General features: G+C 38.9%; 1 protein-coding gene and 1 pseudogene across 4 annotated transcripts in view; both read right to left on the minus strand.

The window, feature by feature from the left end:
• The window catches only part of NOL4 (nucleolar protein 4), a 439,542-nt gene that overhangs the window by 119,696 nt on the left and 298,806 nt on the right, over window positions 1–21,040 (minus strand). The gene's annotated exons all lie outside the window — the stretch shown is intronic.
• LOC140501197 (phosphoglycerate mutase 1 pseudogene) lies at window positions 10,851–13,046 on the minus strand (annotated as a pseudogene).

Here is a 21,040-nt window from a genome sequence, read left to right on the forward strand (position 1 = left end):
GAATAGTTAAGAAGGGGATAGATATGAGAGTGTGGAAATGACAACACTTCACAACTGACTGGTGGGATGAGGGAAAGTAAAGAATTGACAATGACACCAAGGGAGGGAGCCTGAGTAACTGGAAGAATGGTGGGGTTCCGGACAGAAATAGGAAAGTTCAGAAGACGGGGGCGGGAGGGTGATTGGAACAAAGATCTGCAATGATTCCATGCTTGCTCACTCATGAAATTCACTCTTTCTCAATAGTGGGGGAAACAGACACAACTGGGAGGTTGGAGCACAGGACCTAGCAAAGAGCACCTTCTGCATCTCTGAGTTGAGTTGTGGGTGGCATGGGATGGAAGTGCTGAGAACTGATAGAATTTTGAGCTGTTTTTGGTACCTGATCATGGATAGGTTATAACTACTTTGAGGGTCTCTTCTCTAGAGCAGAATGGGAAGTGTTGGGAGCTATCATAGATATAGGAGACCAGTAGCATAAGGGGAATAAGCCGGGGAGTATCAGGTGTAAAAATGTGGTGGTATTATGTTGGAGACCAGATGAGTAGCTAATGGCTATTTTTAAAAATCACATTTAATTCTTGCTATTAACTACTGCAAAAAGGGTAGAACTGACCCATCGCTCCCATCCTGTGATTATAAACCCCTTTTGGCCGAAGGAAAATGCCTTTGCTAAAGCCAATATGTTAGTAAATAAGTGTCAGAGCTGGGATTCAAGCCTGTGTTCATTGATTCCCGATCTAGGGCTTCTGACGCTACAACACGACTGCTTTCCAGAAGCATAATAATATTAATGAAAAAAGTTACAGAGATGGCAGATAGTCCTGGGTACTATAGTGGTGACATTTAAAAGCAATGCTTGGGATGGTAAGAAGTAGATAATCTGAGGAAAGGAAATGAAACTTATTGTGATTCACAAGAGAGGTGTATGAATCGTATTTGTCCTATACTAATGAGAACCAAAATTAGATTGGGCTTTGAGTATGGACAGAAACTAGAGTCTCAGACCCACCCTATAAGGGGATCAGGGTACTAGATAGGCCATAGTAATAGTAGAGCAGTGACCTGAATGTAACCTCATGATACAGTACAAAAGTAGTTAATTCCATCCATTTCCCTCAGACTTTCTGAGTAAAGCTCTTGGGTAATCTCCATGCCCCTATCCAAGTGTATAATGAGAATTGAAAAAAAAAAATTATTCACAGCTATGAGGATAGTTAAAACTAAAAAAAAAGTGAAGAATTTAAAAAAACCAGATTTTTGATTAAGGGACTTTTGCTATGCTGACTATATATAGTTGTGGGTCTGACTTACAAAAGAATTAAGAAAAACAAAGAAACATACAAACTCCAGGCTATGGGATGAACAAATAATAGCTCTCAACATTCCACTGCTGAAAAGAAGCCACATAACAACTTTCATAGTGTACTGAATCTTCTGCCACTTTGGAATGAGGCGTATGAAAAGTAACTGAGCATAAGCTGGTTCTGTTGGACTGCAGTTTTGGTTTTTTTTTGGTTCTTGCCCCAATTCTCTGAACCATTTTTTTTTGCCTTTTCTTCTCCCTTACACCCCAAAATGTGAACACAACACAAACTCCAGTGATTCTTTTCTTTCTTACACTCTTTGCATTGGATATTTTATGAATTTGTATAGCTTCAGCTTTCACCCTGGTTTAGATTAGCTCAGAAATCTGCATATCCAACCCTGACACATCTCTTTAACTATGGGGAAGATTTACATTCCAACTACCTTCTGGACCTCTGGATTTTCCTGGATGTCTTTCCATCACCTTAAACTCAATATCTCTAAAATAAACATTTTAACAAATATTTATTAATTACCTATTGTGTGCTAGGCTTTGTGTAGGGTGCTGATTATATAGAGCCAAAGAACAAAACAGTCCCTATCCTCAAGAATCTTACATCCTTTTGGGGATAAAAAAAAAAACCATATGCACATATTTATTTTGTATATCATATATGTATGTACATTTATATGGCATATGATATACAAAATAGTTTCCAGGGCAGAGAGAGGTTCTAGCAATTTGAGGGATTATGAAAAACTTGATATCACTGTCCTCCCCAAATCATTTCTACCCCCTGACATTTTGGTCACTTGTATTATCATCCTTCTACTATATTTACCTAGGGCTGAAATCACTATAAATCATGATCTTACACTTTCCCTACCTCCCCTACTGTCTGGACATTTCACCCTGCACCACCTAAGCTGAATAACTCACTATTTATTCCATCCCAATCTGACACTTTAATTCCATGCCTGAATATACCATTATAATAACAAAAAAATACCCTAATTATTAAAACATTCTTCCTCTTTCAAAAGTTATCTGAAATTCCCTTAACTACTAGAGGAATTTCTTGATTAAGTGGAATATAACTCCTCCCTATACCTCCCCTTCAAATTTCAAATTTAAACTTTTCCCCTTTGCCGCAATACAATGACTATCTATGTACACACATATACATATATGTATGCATGTACAAATAATGGAATTTGAAATTCTTGAATAAAAATAAAACAAACAGAATTGTAGCCAAGTCTTATCATTTGTTTGGAACTCCTGACTCCTTTGGACCTTGGGAAAATCAGATCGAAAGATGGTTTTTTTCCCCCTATGATATAGTGGAAGGTACTGCATGGTGGAAAGAGATCTGAATTAGGAGGGAACCTGAATATTGATCCTAGTTCTGTTTCTACTGACCAGATGTGATTCCTTAGCTGGTAAATGAGAGGGTAATACTTGATGACTGCTAAAGTTTTAGTTAAAGGGTTATGAGTCTAAGATTATGAAAATTATGATTCCCTATTCCACTATAAATAGTGATGTCCCATAACAGTCTACTCCATTCATGGAAATTCTCTCACAAAACTGGAGTATTTCCCCCCAAAGATGAGTTTATATCTATATTTTCATATAATGCAGTTTCTTTTGAAAGAATTGGTGCTGAGAATTATTAATATATTATCTAAATTAAGTATCATCTTTACTCCATAATAGTAACGGTACTGCCAACCATTAAATTAACTTGCATGCTAAAGTTTTCTGGAAATCATCCATTAATCATCTGTTACCATTTTTTAATTGAAGCTATGACATTGTAATTTATTTTACTGACTATTATGGGTGGTGTAGCTTTTTGTGTGACGAGGAATCAAGACACACATAACTCAGGATTCTCATCAGCTAACTACAGAGATATTTAATCCATGTAGGAGATATACGGATATGAGTGCATGGAGAAAGAAAATTAGACAAAATTATATCCTATACATTTTCACGTTTGATATATCTAGAAGTAAAATTAATAAAATCACTTTTGTAAAATGAGTAGTGGAATCTCTGGTTATAAACAGTCAAATTCTTCAAGCAGGTATCTCTGTAAGCTTTTTATGGAACACACTTGACATTACAGATTCAGAGGTTAATTCTCCCATCATCATATGCATAAATCTCCCATAAATGTTAATAGGAGAATTCTAATGAGAGACACTCCTACATCAACAGGAAAACAGATTTGGTATTATGGAAATCTATTTTTTTTTCTGTTTAATTCTACTTAACCTGAAATTGTGTTTAGTATTTGCATAACTTTCCATTCTGATGATGAGTACATGAAATTATTCTTCAATATCACCAACTACAAATTTACAATAACAATAAAACTTTTATTTATCCAAAAAGTCTTGCCAGTGTATGATACTCTGAGGTATGACTCACATACACATGGAAAGCATATATTCAAACAATTTAATGAGTCCTATTCAAATACTTCAAGTTGTTGTTTAGTTTGAGTTTCTTTACAAGGCAATGCCATATGTAAGTGTTTATATTTTCAGTCACAAAATATATTCTCCTATTTCACACAGGAGTTCCCCAAAGCTAAGAGAGAGAAATATCACCTTTTTCTTATGTGTGATATATGATTAACTTTTCTCATTTCGAAAGCGCCTTGGCCTTATTCATTGTAGCCATGAGGTTCAAATACTCTCAAATTTATTTCAAAATTTATCAAAAAGAAAACTGACTCAAAAAAATAAAATAACTCTAAAGTTTAGATGTATGGTCACATGGATTTTCTTAAGAATATATTTAGCTAAGCCCTTCTAACTCACAGAATCATAGATTGAGAGCTGGAAGGGAACTTGGAGACCAATTCCCTCTTTTTACAGAGAAAGAAACTGAGGCCCACAGAAGTTAAGGGACTTGCTCAAAGTCACACTGAAAATAAATAACACGAGCAGGATTTGAACCCAGGTTTTCTCACTCTAAAAGCGATGTTCTTCCCACTATACTTTGAGCTACTGTTGGAAACAGCAATGTGAGAAAGGAAAGAGAAATGAGGTAGAGAAGCAGAAAGTCAGTGGGGGCAGAGGAGTGAACGGGTTGTTTATCCTTTTCACTTATGCCACCTATTAAAAATGTTGCTTAGTAACATTTTCATGTGATTCTTCCATCACGTCATAGAAAAAAAAAAAACTTATCCCAAAGAGCAAAAAAATGTATCATGTGAGACAAGCATGTGGAAGGTCATTTTATTTGATCCTCTTTCAAAGGAGAGAAGTCTCAAAGAAAAGAACAATGTTTCACAGATGAAAGACTTATAAAAATGTTTGCTTTTCCTCCCATTGCTAAAAGAGGAATATTTAGGTTGCCTTCTACCTATGGCAAAAGGGTGTTTATGAGTTTATGTGTGAGGAGCACATAGTAGTACATTTGGACAACTCAAAGACCGTGTATTGTAAAAATGAGATGTGCTTGATGTCCCGAGACGGAGGACCCATACTAAGGAAATACCAGGGAAATCACTGATCCTTGAAGCACAGAGGTATAAATATCAAAAATCTTGGCAATGGCAGCACCTGATAAAATACACTATTTCTAAAGGAAAAACTCAACCTCTAACTTTTTATGGAGAAAGTTTACTTCAAATGCCTCAAGGCAAGAAAATATTTTTCTAGAACTTCACATTACAGTAGTTTCTTTTCCCCCTATTTGGGAGTAGTGACAATGTTGTCACAGGAAAAATTCTTAAAATTCAAAAGCCTTTCATAGAAAATGATGATTTACTTGGTAGATATTTAGGAGACACACACAAAACTATTTGAACTCTGAACCTCCTAGAGATACTACAACAATCTGTGCATGCACATTCCCCTAGTCCAGAAATTCTAGTGTAAGTTGATAATTTCAATCTAAAGAAATTAGCTTTATTCAGATTTCTCTGGTGCCTAAGGGATACTTTGTCTTGAAATAAGTAACTTTTGAAAACCACATGAACCTTTTTTATTTTACTAGGGCATTATTTAATGTCCATAATATGCTGGGGCATTAATTTCTCCCATTCCAATTCATCCTACATATTACTACAGAACCTATGCTTTTCCGATATTGCCTTCTTTTCTAATAAAGTCAAATTATCCAATAAATCAAAGTATAAAATTCAAAGCATTTGTGGAGCATGGGGTGGGCATCAGGGAAGAGGAGGACTGGTGCTACTCTATCTTATCACACTTTCCCCTTATTCTCATGACTTCAGCTTGGGCTAAACAATACGTTTGACCATTCTCTACTAATATTGTTCCTGCCTTTTTCCTCTAGTCCTTTCCCCAGGCTACCTATTTGACTGAAACAGTTGATCTTCTCCAGAAAACCATGTCTCTTTAAAGAAAAATATCATTCCTTAAAAGCTTCCTTAACCTTTACTTCACCAAGAAGTCAGTTCAGACATACTATTAATCTCCAAAATGACAGGAGGCTTACTATATTTATATATTCTTCATATTTATATCTATTTATGCAATATGATTCCCTTGTGTCTATGTACACACATCCTACAGAGCTCATTTTCTGTTCCAATTATTTGGCACTTATTATATGTTATGTAGAGCTATTTTTAAATATGTTTTTTTTTTACCAGTTCCACCAGCTAGACCATAAGACTTTTGAGAGCTATGCTCATTGCTCTTATGCATCAAATTTCTAGCACCTTAAATTATTATTCTTAAATAGTAGAAGCCCAATAAATGTTGGTAATGATGCTTTTCTGTCTTCTTGCCTTTTGGCTCACTGAGAGTCATGAGCCTAAAATAATGTTGGTTTTTTTATGTACAAACATAGTACTGATGAGTGAATATGTGTTTTGATTCCTTTCACAGAAATGATGATGGATTTTTGGTAATGCATTCGTTTTCCCTTTACCTAGAGCCCTTGTAACTATACTCTGTTTGAAAGCTTGAAGCTATGTGGTCACTACAAAAGCTTAGACCATTACCCTCAAGGCGTTGGCACTATCTCTAACCAAAAGAGCTAAGATCATACCACTTCATGTAATAGACATGACAGAGTGTCAGATGCCCAGGAGATACGGATTAATCACTTGCTGCTGCTGTTACTGCTACTGATAGTATCATTAAGATTCAGAGGCTAAATGGTTAATGGTTAATCCCAGTAATCATGGTACTCACGTCCTGGGAAAATAATGATATTTATATCAAAGGTTTGAGAGGGAGCACGACATGATAGATAAGAGAGCCAGCCTTGAAGAAAGGATAACTAACGTCAAGTCTTGCCTCTGATTATTTTAGCTGTGCAAGCCTGGGTGGGTAACAACCTATCAGGGCTCTATGCAGCCGTCTAAGACTAAGTCACAGAGAAGTAGAGAAAACTGTCTCTGAGGTAGGGTTAACACAGGATTAGCAATTATGCTAAAACTGATAAGGACCTAGTGGCAGGTCCAGGCTGCTGGACATGATGTGGAAGGCAATAGAACACTGAGACACACTTTGACATGGCCCAGGCCCTAGATCATTCGTTGCTACAGAACACAGGAGAGGGTTTAAAATGCATAGTGTGATGTACTCATACACCCCTCAGAGAATTTCCACCAAATTGGCAGAAGGATTTCCCTTTCCTGGGAGCTCTCTATATTAATAAAACAATAGGATCAGTCCCTATCTCTATTATAGGTTTACAAAATGAAAAACAAAATAAGCAAACAAACACTGAAAAATCTCAGATACTATATAGAGAATATGGCATAAAGAAGTGGGATATAATGAGGTGGGGGAAGAGGATTTAACTTTGAGTCAAAGACCTGAGTTTTAATCCTGAATTCTGCCACTATCTTTGTGACTTTAAGAAAGGCAGTTAATGTGTGTGCTTTGGGCTCTTTTCCATTACTCTATGCCAGATATTGTGCTAAGTGCTTGGGATATGAATGCAAGTAGTCAAGACAATGTCTGATCTCCAAGACTTACATTCCAATGGGCAAGATAACCTATAATGAGGAACTAGAAAAACTGGTATAGGGGCAGGCAGTATGGTGTAGAGGGGGCTAGGAAGGAGGCTGTGTTATGGGCAAAGCACAGTGAAAGATCACCTATCAGAGCCTGGGTCCTGAGGAGCAAGGTTCAAGCATCTACTGGTTAAGAAAATGGAGATAAGGGGTGCAGTAGAGGCAAATATGGTGTGGAGACTGATAAGAAGTACTAAGAATCAGAGGCCATTTAATGCTTTCTTATAATCCAAGCTTTCAGCCAAATAGGAAGGTCAGTGCAGGTCACCCTTCATAGGGTACTGGGTTTGGAGTCAGAGGGTCTCAGTTTGAATCAGCCCTGCCACTTATTAATAGTATGACTTTGGACAAGTCACTTAACCTTCATGGACCTCTGAAGGCTCATAGGCAAAACTAGAGGTGTGGGAGATGGAATAGATGGCTTCTTTTTTTTTTTTTTTAATTTTTTTTTTATTATTAAACTTTTAACATTTATTTTCACACAATTTTGGGTTACAAATTTTCTCCCCTTTTTTCCCCCTCCCCCCCACCCAGACCCAAGTTTTCTAATTGCCCCTGTGACCTATCTGCTCTCTCCTCTATCCTCCCTCCCTGCCCATGTCTCCATCTTCTCTTTTGTCCTCTAGGGCCGGATAGCTTTCTTGACCCCTTAACCTGTATTTCTTGTTACCCAGTGGTAAGAACATTACATTTGGTCCTAACACTTTGAGTTCCAACTTCTTTAGCTCCCTCCCTCTCTACCCCTTCCCCTTGGAAGACAGGCAGTTCAATATAGGCCATATCTGTTTAGTTTTGCAAATGATTTCCATACTAGTTGTGTTGTATAGGACTAACTATATTTCCCTCTATCCTGTCCTGTCCCCCATTACTTCTATTTTCTTATGGTCCTTTCCCTCCCCATGAGTGTCGACCTCGTATTGCATCCTCCTCCCCATGCCCTCCCCTCGATCCTCCCCCCGATCCTGCTTGTGCCCCTGTCCCCCACTCTCCTGTATTATGAGATAGGTTTTCCTATCAGAATGAGTGTGCATTATATTCTTTCCTTTAGTGGAATGTGATGAGAGTAGATCTCATGTTTTTCTCTTGCCTCCCCTCTTTATCCCACCATTAATAAGTCTTTTGCTTGCCTCTTTTATGAGAGATAATTCGCCCCATATAACTTCTCCCTTTCTCCTCCCAATATTTCTCTCTCACTGCTTGATTTCATATTTTTTTTTTTAGTATATGATCCCATCCTCTTCAATTCACTCTGTGCACTCTGTCTCTAAGTATGTGTGCGTGTGTGCATGTGTGTGTGTGTGTACTCCCATCCAGTGCTCAGATACTGAAAAGTTTCAAGAGTTATAAATATTGTCTTTCCATGTAGGAATGTAAACAGTTCAACTTTAGTAAGTCCCTTATGATTTCTCTTTGCTGTTCGCCTTTTCATGGTTCTCTTCATTCTTGTGTTAGAAAGTCAAATTTTCTTTCCAGCTCTGGTCTTTTCATCAAGAAAATTTGAAAGTCTTCTATTTCATTGAAAGACCATTTTTTCTCCTGAAGTATTATACTCAGTTTTGCTGGGTAGGTGATTCTTGGCTTCAGTCCTAGTTCCTTTGACTTCTGGAATATCCTATTCTATTCCCTTCTATCCCTCAATGTAGAGGGTGCCAGATCTTGTGCTATCCTGATTGTATTTCCACAATACTTGAATTGTTTCTTTCTAGCTGCTTGCAATATTTTCTCTTTCACCTGGGAATTCTGGAATTTGGCCACAATGCTCCTAGGAGTTTCTCTTTTTGGATCTCTTTCATGCGGTGTTCTGCGGATTCCTTGAATATTTATTTTGCCTTCTGGTTCTAGAATCTCAGGGCAGTTTTCCTTGATAATTTCATGGAAGATGATGTCTAGGCTCTTCTTTTGATCATGGTTTTCAGGTAGTCCCAGAATTTTTACATTGTCTCTCCTGATTCTATTTTCCAGGTCAGTTGTTTTTTCCAATAAGATATTTCACATTATCTTCCATTTTTCGAATCTGCGCGATATGTTCTGAGATATCTGTCTTTCTCGAAAAGTCCAAAGCGTCCATCTGTAGCATTTCAGATTTGAGAGATCTATTTTCTTCAGTAAGCTTTTGAATCTCCTTTTCCATTTGGTTAATTCTTCTTTTGAAAGCATTCTTCTCCTCATTGGCCCCTTGCACCTCCCTTGCCAGCTGAGTTAGGCTAGTTCTCAAGGTGCCAATTTCTTCAAGATTTTTTTGGTTCTCCTTTAGCAGGGAGCTGATCTGTTTTTCATGCTTCTCCCTTATCCCTCTCATTTCCCTTCCCAGTCTTTCCTCCACCTCTCTAACTTGATTTTCAAAATTCCTCTTGAGCTCTTCCATGGCCCGAGCCCATTGGGTGGGCTGGGATACAGAATCCTCGATTTCTGTGTCTTTGCCTGATGGCAAGCATTGTTCCTCCCCATCAGAAAGGAAGGGAGGAAGTGTTTTTTCTCCGATAAAGTACCCTTCAATAGTTTTATTTCTTTTCCCTTTTCTTGGCATTTTCTCCACCTAGTGGCCTGACCTCTGAATGTTCTCCTCACACCCACCTCGCCTCCTGGTCCTCCCAGCTAGCGTTTGGGGACTGAGATTCAAATGCTGCTTCCCACCTTAGGATTTTTGGTGGGGGCAGCGCTGCTATTCAGTGTGAGAATTAAGTTCAGGTGCTGAGGTCAGGGGCAGGGCCGCCTCTCTGGCTCAATTCCCTCAGGGGGTTTATGCACACACCTTCCACAATGGATCCAGGCTCCCACTCGCTTGGGGAGCCCCCGTCCGCAGCCGCCTCTCAGCCCCCACCTCCCGGGGGGGGGGCCCGAGCCATGGGGGCACCTCACTCCCCTCTCAACCCGCCAAAGAGACTCTCTCACCTACCCCCGTCAGTCACCTGTTGGTGGGGAGCCCCGTGCAGCTGCTGAAGATCCCGCCTCCGGAGCCCTCTCAGAACTGTGTCTCTCGGAGCCGCGGCCGCCATTGCCGCCGCAGGTCCGGGTTGGGCACCGTGTCTGCAGCACGACAGACCTTTTGCGAGAGGTTTGCAGGTCCCTCTGTGGGTGGGGGGACCCCCGTGGCCGCTGGAGATCCCGTCCCATAGCCCTCTCGGATCTTTTTCTCACGGTGTCGCTGCCGCGGTAGGGCTGCTCTCTTCTTCCCGCCCTGGCGCCCAGTCCCCGGCGTGAAGGACCCCCCGCGAGAGGTTTGCAGGTCTCTCCGGAACAGAAATCTCCCTCGCTCCAATATTCCGTGGTCTCTGGGTGCAGAATTCGCCCTGGGTTAGTCCCCTCTGCCGTTCTGTGGTTTGTGGGTTCGGAGCTCTGTGTATGTGCGTCTTTCTACTTTGCCATCTTGGCTCTGCCCCTCATAGATGGCTTCTAAGGTCCTTTCTAGCTAAGCATATGATCCTATAAGCTAAAATTTTATGAGAAAGCATAGACTCTGACAAGAGTCAGAAGATAGAACCTTACTTATAAAAAAGATGCCTAGGTCTTTTTTCACCTCTCTAATTATGATTCATTTTTAATTACACAGTACTCCTTCATCATAGTGAGACACAAAAGGGGTTGGGTGGGGCAAGGTTAGTACAGTTATGCTAAAACTTATGAGGACCCAGGTGGCAGGTCCAGGTTGCTGGACATGATGTGGAAGGCACTGGGACACTGAGACACATTTTGACATGAACGAGGGGAATTTCGCTGCCACAGAACAGAGGCTCCAAAATGCATAGTGGGATCTACTCATCCACCCCTTAGAAATCAAGGAACTCTCCTCTCCCTGGTGAGACTTGAGATCTTTGAGGACTACCATGGAGGACAGATTACTTATCCAGTATAGAAGGATCTTTTGTGAAAGTAATTGCAGCAAGTAAATATTGGGACAGACTCACAAACTCCCAGATCCATTTTTCTTGGGTTAAGGGGGAAACATGATCCAGACAAGACTTTTGTGATTCATTAAATGACCTCTCCAGTTACAGGCAGCTGCCTACAACACCCTCTGAAAAGGCTGTCTTATTGGCAGGACTGGTTCATAGGAATAACTGGAAAAATTGCTTCTTTCAATTCCCCAAATTGGTCATTTCTTACCATATCCCCATTTCTAACTCCCAACCAGGTCCTTATTGAGCCCAACCACCTAGGAGACATTTTGACTAATATGGTTGAGGGGAGGGCAACAGGAGAGAAAGGAATTGATCTGACATAGAGAAGAAATGAGAAAAGGAACCATTAGTCTTGGACTTGTATCTATGTATTGTGATCCCTAAGGTGATGGCCACTGTGTGGAACAGGCAGGAGAGAGATGTGGTGGAAACACTAGAGGGGAAGAACCTGGCTATGGCAGGTACATGCTGATATCCTATCTTGCCTTGGGCTGTCATGGCCTCCATGGCTTTGCCCATAGTATCATCACCCCTGGGGAACTGCCTGGCCTCAATGGTTTTCAGATTTTTGTTCAACTCATACACACTGGGAATACCAGTGGGCAGATTCAACTCCACAATGGCTTCTTCAGACAGATCCTCAAGATGTTTGACAATCCTGGGAGGACTATTACCATGAGCTGCAATCAGAACACATTTTCCTCCCTTGATCTGAGGGATAATTTCCTCATTCCAGAAGAGCAGAGCCTGGACAAGAGTCTTTCAGGCTGTCACAGGAGGGTAGTTGGTCCTCAGTACGATTCACATAGCAACAGTCCTTACTGTGTTGCTCTTAAGAGGGTGGTCAATCTCCATTGGATGTGGCAGGATGTTGTTGGATCATTGCTAGATCTTTGCCCAAGCCTCACCATGCTCAGTCACTGTTTCTGCTTTGTTGAGACCCATCAGATCTCCATGGTACTGCCAATGGAGGCACCAAGTCTTCACTACAGGCAACCACATCTTGTCAATACATCTAACATTATCCAAAGAGTACACATTGTTCTCTTCTGGACATAGGTGAAGCACATATCAAATTCACAGCCAGAATCTTGCAGTGTTTGGCCATGATTGGCCTCCTTGTGCCCAGCGGGGCTCAGGTCTGCATCAGACCAATCACTGAAGTGGTTCTCCAGCTGGGTTCTAGATGCTCTCTCCATGTTGGAGTTTCTAGGCAACCATAGAAGCAGAGACTGAGTCAAGGAGGCTGGCAAATGGGCCACACTCTGTCATTGTTACCTTTTCTCCCCACTTGTTCTTTCTTGGCACTTCCTGGCAGGTAGAACACTGGGCACAAAGTTATTCTTGTAGGAAAAGGAAAATGTCAAAGCAATTTCTTTCTAACTATTTTTTGTATTTGGAGCTGGGAAGTTGACTTGATTCTATGTTGGCTTAACTGAATCCAGAAGAAATTTGAAGTCCATTCTCCTTAGAATGTTTGTGTGTCTTAATTTTTAAGTTACTGTTTAGAATCATATTCTCCAAAAGAAAAATCTGAGTGCTCCCATAAGTGGAGTGCCTTTGGGACACAGAAGTATGCATGATGAGAAGTTCTGTGGATCAGAACAGAATCTCTTGCATTGTGATATATAGAATAAGAACCAGGACTGGGGCTGGACAGGATTACTGTGTCTGTGTGAATGGGTTTGAGAGATTCAGGGGAAGAACATAGAAAGAGGCAGCTAGGTTGCTCAGTGGGTAGAGGGCTAGGGTTCTAATTAGGAAGACCTGAGCTAAAATACAGACTCAGACACTTACGAGTTGTGTGACTCAGGGCAAGTTACTTAACCTCTGTTTGATTTAATTCACTGGAGAAGGAAATGGCAAACAACTCCAGAATTCTTGCCAAGAGAAGCCAGTGGACTATATGGTCTAAGGGGACACAAAGAATAGGACACAACTAAACGATCGAACAACAAAAAACATTTGAAGGACACGTAGAAGAGAATAAACTTATTGTGATTGACTCTAGAGGGATACACTTGAACTAGGACAGAGTTATGAAGTACTAGATATTCATATTTCTGAATCATTAACAAGAAAAAATTTCCTAACAATTAGAACTATAATGAATGTATCACCTCCTCAGGTAATAAGCTTTCTGTTACTAAACGTGTTCAAGCAGAAATTGGTTGAGCTTGCCTGGACATTATAAAGAACATTCATGCTTTGGGTAGATGACCTCAAGGGTCCCTTTTATATCTGAGAACCTATGACCCTATGATTCTGTCTTTATTGGAATTTCACCAATGGCTTATGTGGAAACTCAATAAATGCTAATTGCCTGATAAATACAATCTTATAATTAAAATTTTAAACCAAAAAGCATTATCTAAAGTGCTTTGTTTTGAAAAATTAATTGTGTGAAAGATATAACTACATATATAAATATGTGTGAAAAGATATAGCAATAAATATAAATAGATGGCATGGCAATTGAGTTTTAATGTTATTTTTTATTTAATTGTGTATGTGAAAGATATAATATTTGTATATGTGAAAGATATAGTAAAATGTACAAATACATTGCCTGGAAATTACATTTTAACATTATTTCTAATTCTAATTTAATTGTGTAATTTCTAATTTAACCAACACAAGAAGAGTATCAACATTTATGCCCAATTTTACAATACAATATACAATACAAATTGCAACTAATCCCTACTGGTCCACCTTGTGCCCTTTATAGCCATATTTTCCTCTAGGTTCACCAGTGAGGGTCCATCCAACATACTGAGGACCTTTCTTGTATTCTCTGGACATTATAAGGACACTAAAAGTGCACATAGGCTGTCCATAGGTTACATTTCAGTCTCACCATGTGAACAAGCCATCTTCTTTTCTGTTCCTATCGGTATTTTTTTGCTAACCTACTATATAGCATTTCTCCTTTTTAATTTTTTGTAATACATAGTTGCTTATTTAAGGTCACTGTGTACTTCTCTCCATCACACTTTGTGTGAACCCCAACTTCAGTTTTTTGGAGTTTAAAGTATACTGTGATGTTCAGTCATAAATATATATTTATATATTACTTACATAAAAGAAACTATATATTAATCTACTCATGGACAAGCCCTATAGCTTATCTATCCAATGGCATATCAGAGGTTGGACAATCCGCCATTTTTCATCTACTTGATTTCTTTCTATGTATATAGTTCATGGCATCATAGATTTAAACATAGAAGGAACCTTAGATGTCACTGAGTACAATTTCTTCAAATGAAAACACTGAGGTTCAGAGAGGGTATAACTTGCCCAAGGTCACTCTGGAAATAAGTGAAACAGTTGGGATTTTAACCCAAATTCTCTGACTCCAAATCCTATGTACTTTCCATTGTACCATGCTTCTTCCCTTAAAATAAGGCACTTTATACAAATTTGTGTGTCATGCTTCCTCACGGTTCATGGAAAACTTCTGCATCAATCTCAAAAATACTGCCAAGCCTCTTAAATGAGATCCATGTTCACTCCGAAGAATTTGGTCATATTTTGGCCATTTCTATGTTTAAAAACAGAAATGCTACATTGACAAGAACTAAGCCAACCAAAGTTACCATTTTTATAAAAGATTAATATACATCTTGGTGACACCATAGATTAATAGCATATTAATTTTTTAGCAAAATTCAGTTAGTGGAGGTAGGAACAGTGTATAAGAGGAGAGAGACCCAAAGACAGAGTAAAAATAATCTGCTAGAGTGGAGAAAGGAACCATTTATTAATATTATATAACATTAACTATTAATACAGATAAAGTAATACAGTTCATCAGTAAGTCCACAGGACATGGTGCTTAAGGGGAAAAACTTAGAGATCATATATATAATCCGACCTTCTAATTTTATAAAGAGGTAAATTGAGGAAATCATGAAATACTTTATAGAAGAGGAAACTGAGATGCCTGAAGAAGTCAAAGGACTTTCCCAAAGTTATGTAAGTTATCATTTGTATAGAAAATAATATGTAAGTTTATATTATTTTTTATGTAAAGGATCTATAATTTTGTTAGCATGAGAACAACCTGTGATGAGAACTCCCTCCACAATATAGATAGCCATATATCCTGGACTTAGTAGATAAATGAATTAGTACCTAAATGTAGTAGGTAGAATAGGAAGCATCTGTTCATTCTCATATACAGTGTTAGTAGAATGTGATTTTTTTGGAGGGAGAGGGAACTACAAGATTCATTTTTGTGTTATATAGAACTACAACTTAGGCAGGGCAGCCCATGCTTTGACCATAGGGCACTGAAATTCAGAGGATATTAACAACAGTTAAAATATTATAAAAATAAATGGTCCTAGTACTTAGTTAGAAAAAATAATAATTTAAAATAGGAAGCTACTAGATATTTCCTCTTTCTACCCTGGTAGATAATTCTTACTATATCTTTGAGTCTTTATCTCTTTTCGCACACACTATTCCTACCTTCACTAATTGAATTTTTGTTCAAAATTGATTTGAGGACACACTTGACACTGCTTACCTCAGTGTGTTTTGTGAGGTTTGTCCCAGGTGGAAAAAAAGTGCTAATTATGCCACTGATATATGAATTTATTCTTTTTTAAAAAATATCATCCTGTTGGTAAGCCTCTCCCAGAAAAATTGAAAAAGATATGCCAATCACTCAACAAGCATTTATTCAGCACCCACTATGTGCCAGGAGTTTTTGTCAGGTCCTGGGGATACAAATAAAAATAGATGAAATAATCCCTCCTTTCAGAGAGTTTCCATTCTCTAAGGAGAGGATACGTGCATGTGTGTATAAGTGTGTGTGCATGTATGTATGTGTATAATATAGCATTATATATATACAACATAGTATACACACACATATACATGCATACATATATACATATTTTTATCTGTCATCTATCTATCCATCCATCCATCTATCTATCTATCTATCTATCTGTCTGTCTGTCTGTCTGTCTGTCTGTCTGTCTATCTATCTGTCATCATCATCTATAGCAGGTAAGCAGCACAATGGACAGAGTAGTGCAGGGCCTGGAGTCAGAAAGACTCATCTTGAATTCAAATATGGCCTCAGACACTTACTAGTCATGTGACCCTAAGCAAGTCACTTGAATCTGTTTGCCTCAGTTTCCTTATCTGTAAAATGAGATGGAGAAGGAAATGATAAACCAATCTACCAGTATCTTTGCCAAGAAAACCCCAAAAAGGGACTGAAAATGACTGAGCAACAGTCATAGTTGCAGCAGCAGCAGCAACAACACACACACATAACACACACACACACACACACACACACACACACACACACACACACACACATGAAATGTCATTAGCAGTTTGAAGTTTAATAAAGGCTTTATGTAAAAGGTTTACTTGTGCTACTTCTTAAGAGAGAGATTCCATGAAGCAGAGGCGAGCAGAGACTGCACTTCGGCCCTGTGAAAGTCCATTGCAAAAATATGGAAGCAGAAAGTAGAGTGCTATGTGTGATCAGCAGAGAGAAGCCATTTTGGCAGGTTCACAAAGTGTGGGAAACAGAGAGCTAAGTCAACGAGGCTGCAAATAGAACTTGGAGCCAGGTTGTGCAGGACTTTAGGGAGCCACTGGAGTTGACTGTGCGGGGGAATGTCAGATCTGTACTTAAGGAAAAATACTTTGCCAGCTTCATAGAGAATCAGTTGTAGCGTAGAGACGTGAGACAGAGAGACTCATTAGGAAGCTATTGTGGTAATATAGACGAGAAGTGATAAGAACCTGAACTGAGTGTGTGAGTAGAGTAGAGGAGTCAGATGAGAGATATTGCAGAGGCTGAAAAGATATGATTTGACAACTAATTGGAAACATGGGGTGATTTATCAGTCAAGTACAGCACTGATGTTGTGGAGCTGGGGAACTGGATGAATAGTGGTGGCTTTGACAGAAAGAGGGAAGTTGGGAAGAGGGGTGGGTTGTAGGGATGAAGGAACTGATAGATAATTAGCTCTGTGGTGGACATGTTGAGTTTGTGACATCCAATTTAAATAGTTCAGTATGTAATTAGTGAGGCAGGACTGAAGCAGAGGGGAAAGGTTTGGGCTGGATGTCTGTGAGTCATCTGTATGGAGATGATGACTATACTTATGGTAGAGAGAGAGAGCGAGAGAGAGAGAGAGAAAAAGAGAGAGAGAGACAGAGAGACAGAGAGACAGAGAGAGACAGAGACAGAGAGACAGAAAGAGACAGAGAGACAGATACAGAGAGACAGAGAGACAGATACAGAGAGACAGAGAGAGACAGAGAGACAGAGAACAGAGAAACAGAGAGAGACAGAGACAGAGACAGAGAGACAGAGAAACAGAGAGAGAGAGAGAGAGAGAGAGAGAGAGAGAGAGAGAGAGAGAGAGAGAGAGAAAGAAGATCTGAGACAGAGCCTGGGAAAACAAACATAGTTGAGAGATATGATATTACTGGTGAACCCCAAAGAAGACTGAAAAGGAATGGTAAGACAGGTAGAGTAAGTGATGGGGTGTTTGGGTACCTGTGCTTAAACCCCAATTCTAAAAATCATATTTCTTCCTAGCCTCAAAACACTATCCTAGGCAGTTTCTCCTCGGCTCCAGGATGCAGCCTGCCCCAGAAAAAATCATTATCCCCCTTCCTGCTACAGTAGCGTGCTGTATCTATAGAATTTATTAGTTTGAACTAGCTGTGTACTGGCTGAACTGACTGTGTGCTGGATCATAATGACATTTACTCCTCACTGACCAATCATATACATCCTAGACTTAGACATATGTATATTTCCTTACGTTTATCTTGTCTAACATGACATTGATGAGAGCAGCCTGGTATTCCTTAGTCAGTCCTGACCATTATTTGACTTAGTGACTTTTCAGGCCAAGAACCACACCTCCACATAGCCCCCTTTTGGGCTATTTCCCAATGAATTCCGGGCAAAATACCTGCCCAGTAGTTACTAAAAGTGCATGTTCCTTTAAGAACTAATCATGTCTTAACCACTCCCTAATCCCTCCCTGAATTCCCTAGTAATCATATTTGGCACATGTTTTACTATAGAATATGCTATATACACTCTCCTGTACCCCATTCAAATCACAGGTTTCCTAAGAACTAAGGGTAATAAATCGAATGCTTGAGTCCATGAAATTCTTTTCCAAATGGCCCATGCAGGGAACTCCAATCCTGAGGTTTTTCTATCATTCCTCTATCTTTCCTAAGCTTTCATCATAAGAACCAGGAGAGAGCAGTGACAGAAACAAACAGAAAAGAGAAAGTATATAGCATGGGGGTGGGCCTGGGAGACATCTGTATGATAAGTGCATCAGAGGAGTCGAGATGGATGAGAATCATCAGGCTTGGTTATTAAGAGATCATTAATTTTGAAGAAAGTTTACTTTCTAGTAACTTTGGACACAATAGTTTCAGCCGAGTGAAGAGATCAGAAACTAGATTTCAGAGATTTAAGGACTAGGAAGCAAGGAAGAGGATGTAGTAAAGGAGGACTATTTTCTAGGAATTTGGCAGAGAAAGGGGTAAGAAAAAGAAAGGACTAGTGTGGGCAAGATGTAGTGGAGGGATAGGTCATGGGATTTTCAGGGATCATTCTTACTTTTAGTTTTTTTAATCCAGTATTTACTTTTTTAGTTTTGCAACTCTAGTGCTTGAATTTTGTCCAATCCCTAGAGTTCCCATAAAATAAATAATAAAATGGTCAACACATTTAAAAAGCATGTCATTTATCATAGATCTGTGCTAAGATAAATTAGAATACCAATACGGGAAAAAAAAATGACAACTAATCTTCAATCAATAGTTGTTTATTCTTCTCCTTGGAGGCAATCAGAGTTAAGTGACTTGCCCAGTGTCACAGAGCTAGTGTCTGAGTGTCTGAGGTCAGATCTGAACTCAGATTCTCCTGACCTCAGGGTCAGTGCTCAATCCATTGAGCCACCTAGCTGCCCCCAAATGATAGGGCAATGGCCTATTATGGGCCAATGAAATATGCAGTCACATTCTTGATGTTAGCACTTCTCAATTTAAATATTGCTATAAGTTTATGAAATAAAAGTTCATTAATATAGAGAAGCAGTGAGGCAAATTCAAGGAATATGACCTTGAGTTCAAATACCGCCCCTGTCACACAATGGCTTATATGACACTGGACAAGCTACTTAACCTTTCAGTCTTCCAGATAATTTTGAATTTTCAGTGCTTTCTAGGCAAATCTCTCAAACTATGAATTGCAGAGTCATGGCCAACCTGCACTGGGAGAGAAGGTCTGTCTTTGTATCAGTGAAATCACAAATCTAGTCCCTATTCCCAAATATAGAATAAAATGCTTTTCAGTTACAACAATTACACTATGTTGTCTGTTATGAACAGAATCCGAATTTAATTATCTACGTTGAAAATCCAAGTCAGCAAATAGCTCTTAAGAGAAAGGTAATATATTTATATAGAAATACTGAATAAATTATAAACTATAAATCTCCAAGTTCTCATTGTGAAACTATTTTAAATATAATAATAAGGTATATATGAGTATATTCAGTAAAATGCCTTATCCTATTTCAAGGTAATCAAGGTCTGAAGTAACCATTCTGACAGTTCAATATGCTGCTACTTGCTACAAAATTCAGGTATTTTTAACAAATACATTCCTTTGACTGTTTAGTTTTTGACAAACGCTCAAAGGGAACCATATGTTTTTGGTTTTAGGTAAGGTCCTGCGAAAATATCCTGCTTTTTACAATCACATTTTCTTTAGGAATTCAAAATTTGTTACTGTCCTCCCCTCAACCTGTACAATGGATCTGTAGTTCAATTCGGTTTTTGGTTAATTGTAATCATCATCATCTTGACAATGCCCTCCCCTTCCTTCTCCTCCTCTAGCTATGTTAGCGGCTGCTACATGGTACAGTGAGTGGATGAGTACTGGTTTTGGTGTCAGGAAGATCTCAATTCAAAACCAGCCTCAGATACTTATTAACTATGTGACCTTGGGTCACACCAACTGTAAAATGGAGATCATAATGGCAACAACCTTACTGGGCTGTTATGAAGATCCGCTGAGAAAATAACTGTAAAACGATTAGCACAGTATCTGCTACAAAGTAGGTATTTGGCAAATGATTGTTCCCTTTCCCCTACCCTCAACCCCCACAGTGAACTTTCCTTTACTATGCCTCTCTGTGAAAAGAGCACTGTGTATATGCAGTGACTTGAACAACATAGTAGATACATGGTCCAGCAAATATTTTAATACAAAGTAAACTCAAGGAGGATAGGTACCATAATTATTTTTTCCCATAAGTTTATAGTCATTGATAAACATACTTCCTTGCGTATAGGAAATACTTAATAAATGTCTGTTAAAGTGTTAAACTGATTTTCCCCTATAAAATTTTTGAAGTGAGAAGAGTAAGCTGCCTAACTAGGGGTTCAATTTCCTTTCTCTGATTAGTGTTGAACAATAAGAATCTTCTTAATTTGTGTAAGTGCATTTTGGATGTACAGAAGGCAAAGTCCAAGGGTAAAGGAAGGAGATTCTGGTCCAATATACTATCTTATCCCACTTCTGTCACAAGATATGTGAGTGTATTTCATAGATAGGGAAATATGATTTTTATACTATCTAAAAATATCACCTAATGTGATATATGTGAACTTGACATGAGTCCTAAGTTCAGTGATGCCTTGAGCTTATATAACATTTCCTTTCAGAGTATTTTGTCATTTTTCTTGTGCTCATAATGTTCCTGTGAGATAGAAGGGGGCAAGCATTCATAT

Source organism: Notamacropus eugenii, chromosome 4, assembly GCF_028372415.1.
Source record: "Notamacropus eugenii isolate mMacEug1 chromosome 4, mMacEug1.pri_v2, whole genome shotgun sequence".
In the NCBI taxonomy this organism is placed as follows: Eukaryota; Metazoa; Chordata; class Mammalia; order Diprotodontia; family Macropodidae; genus Notamacropus; species Notamacropus eugenii.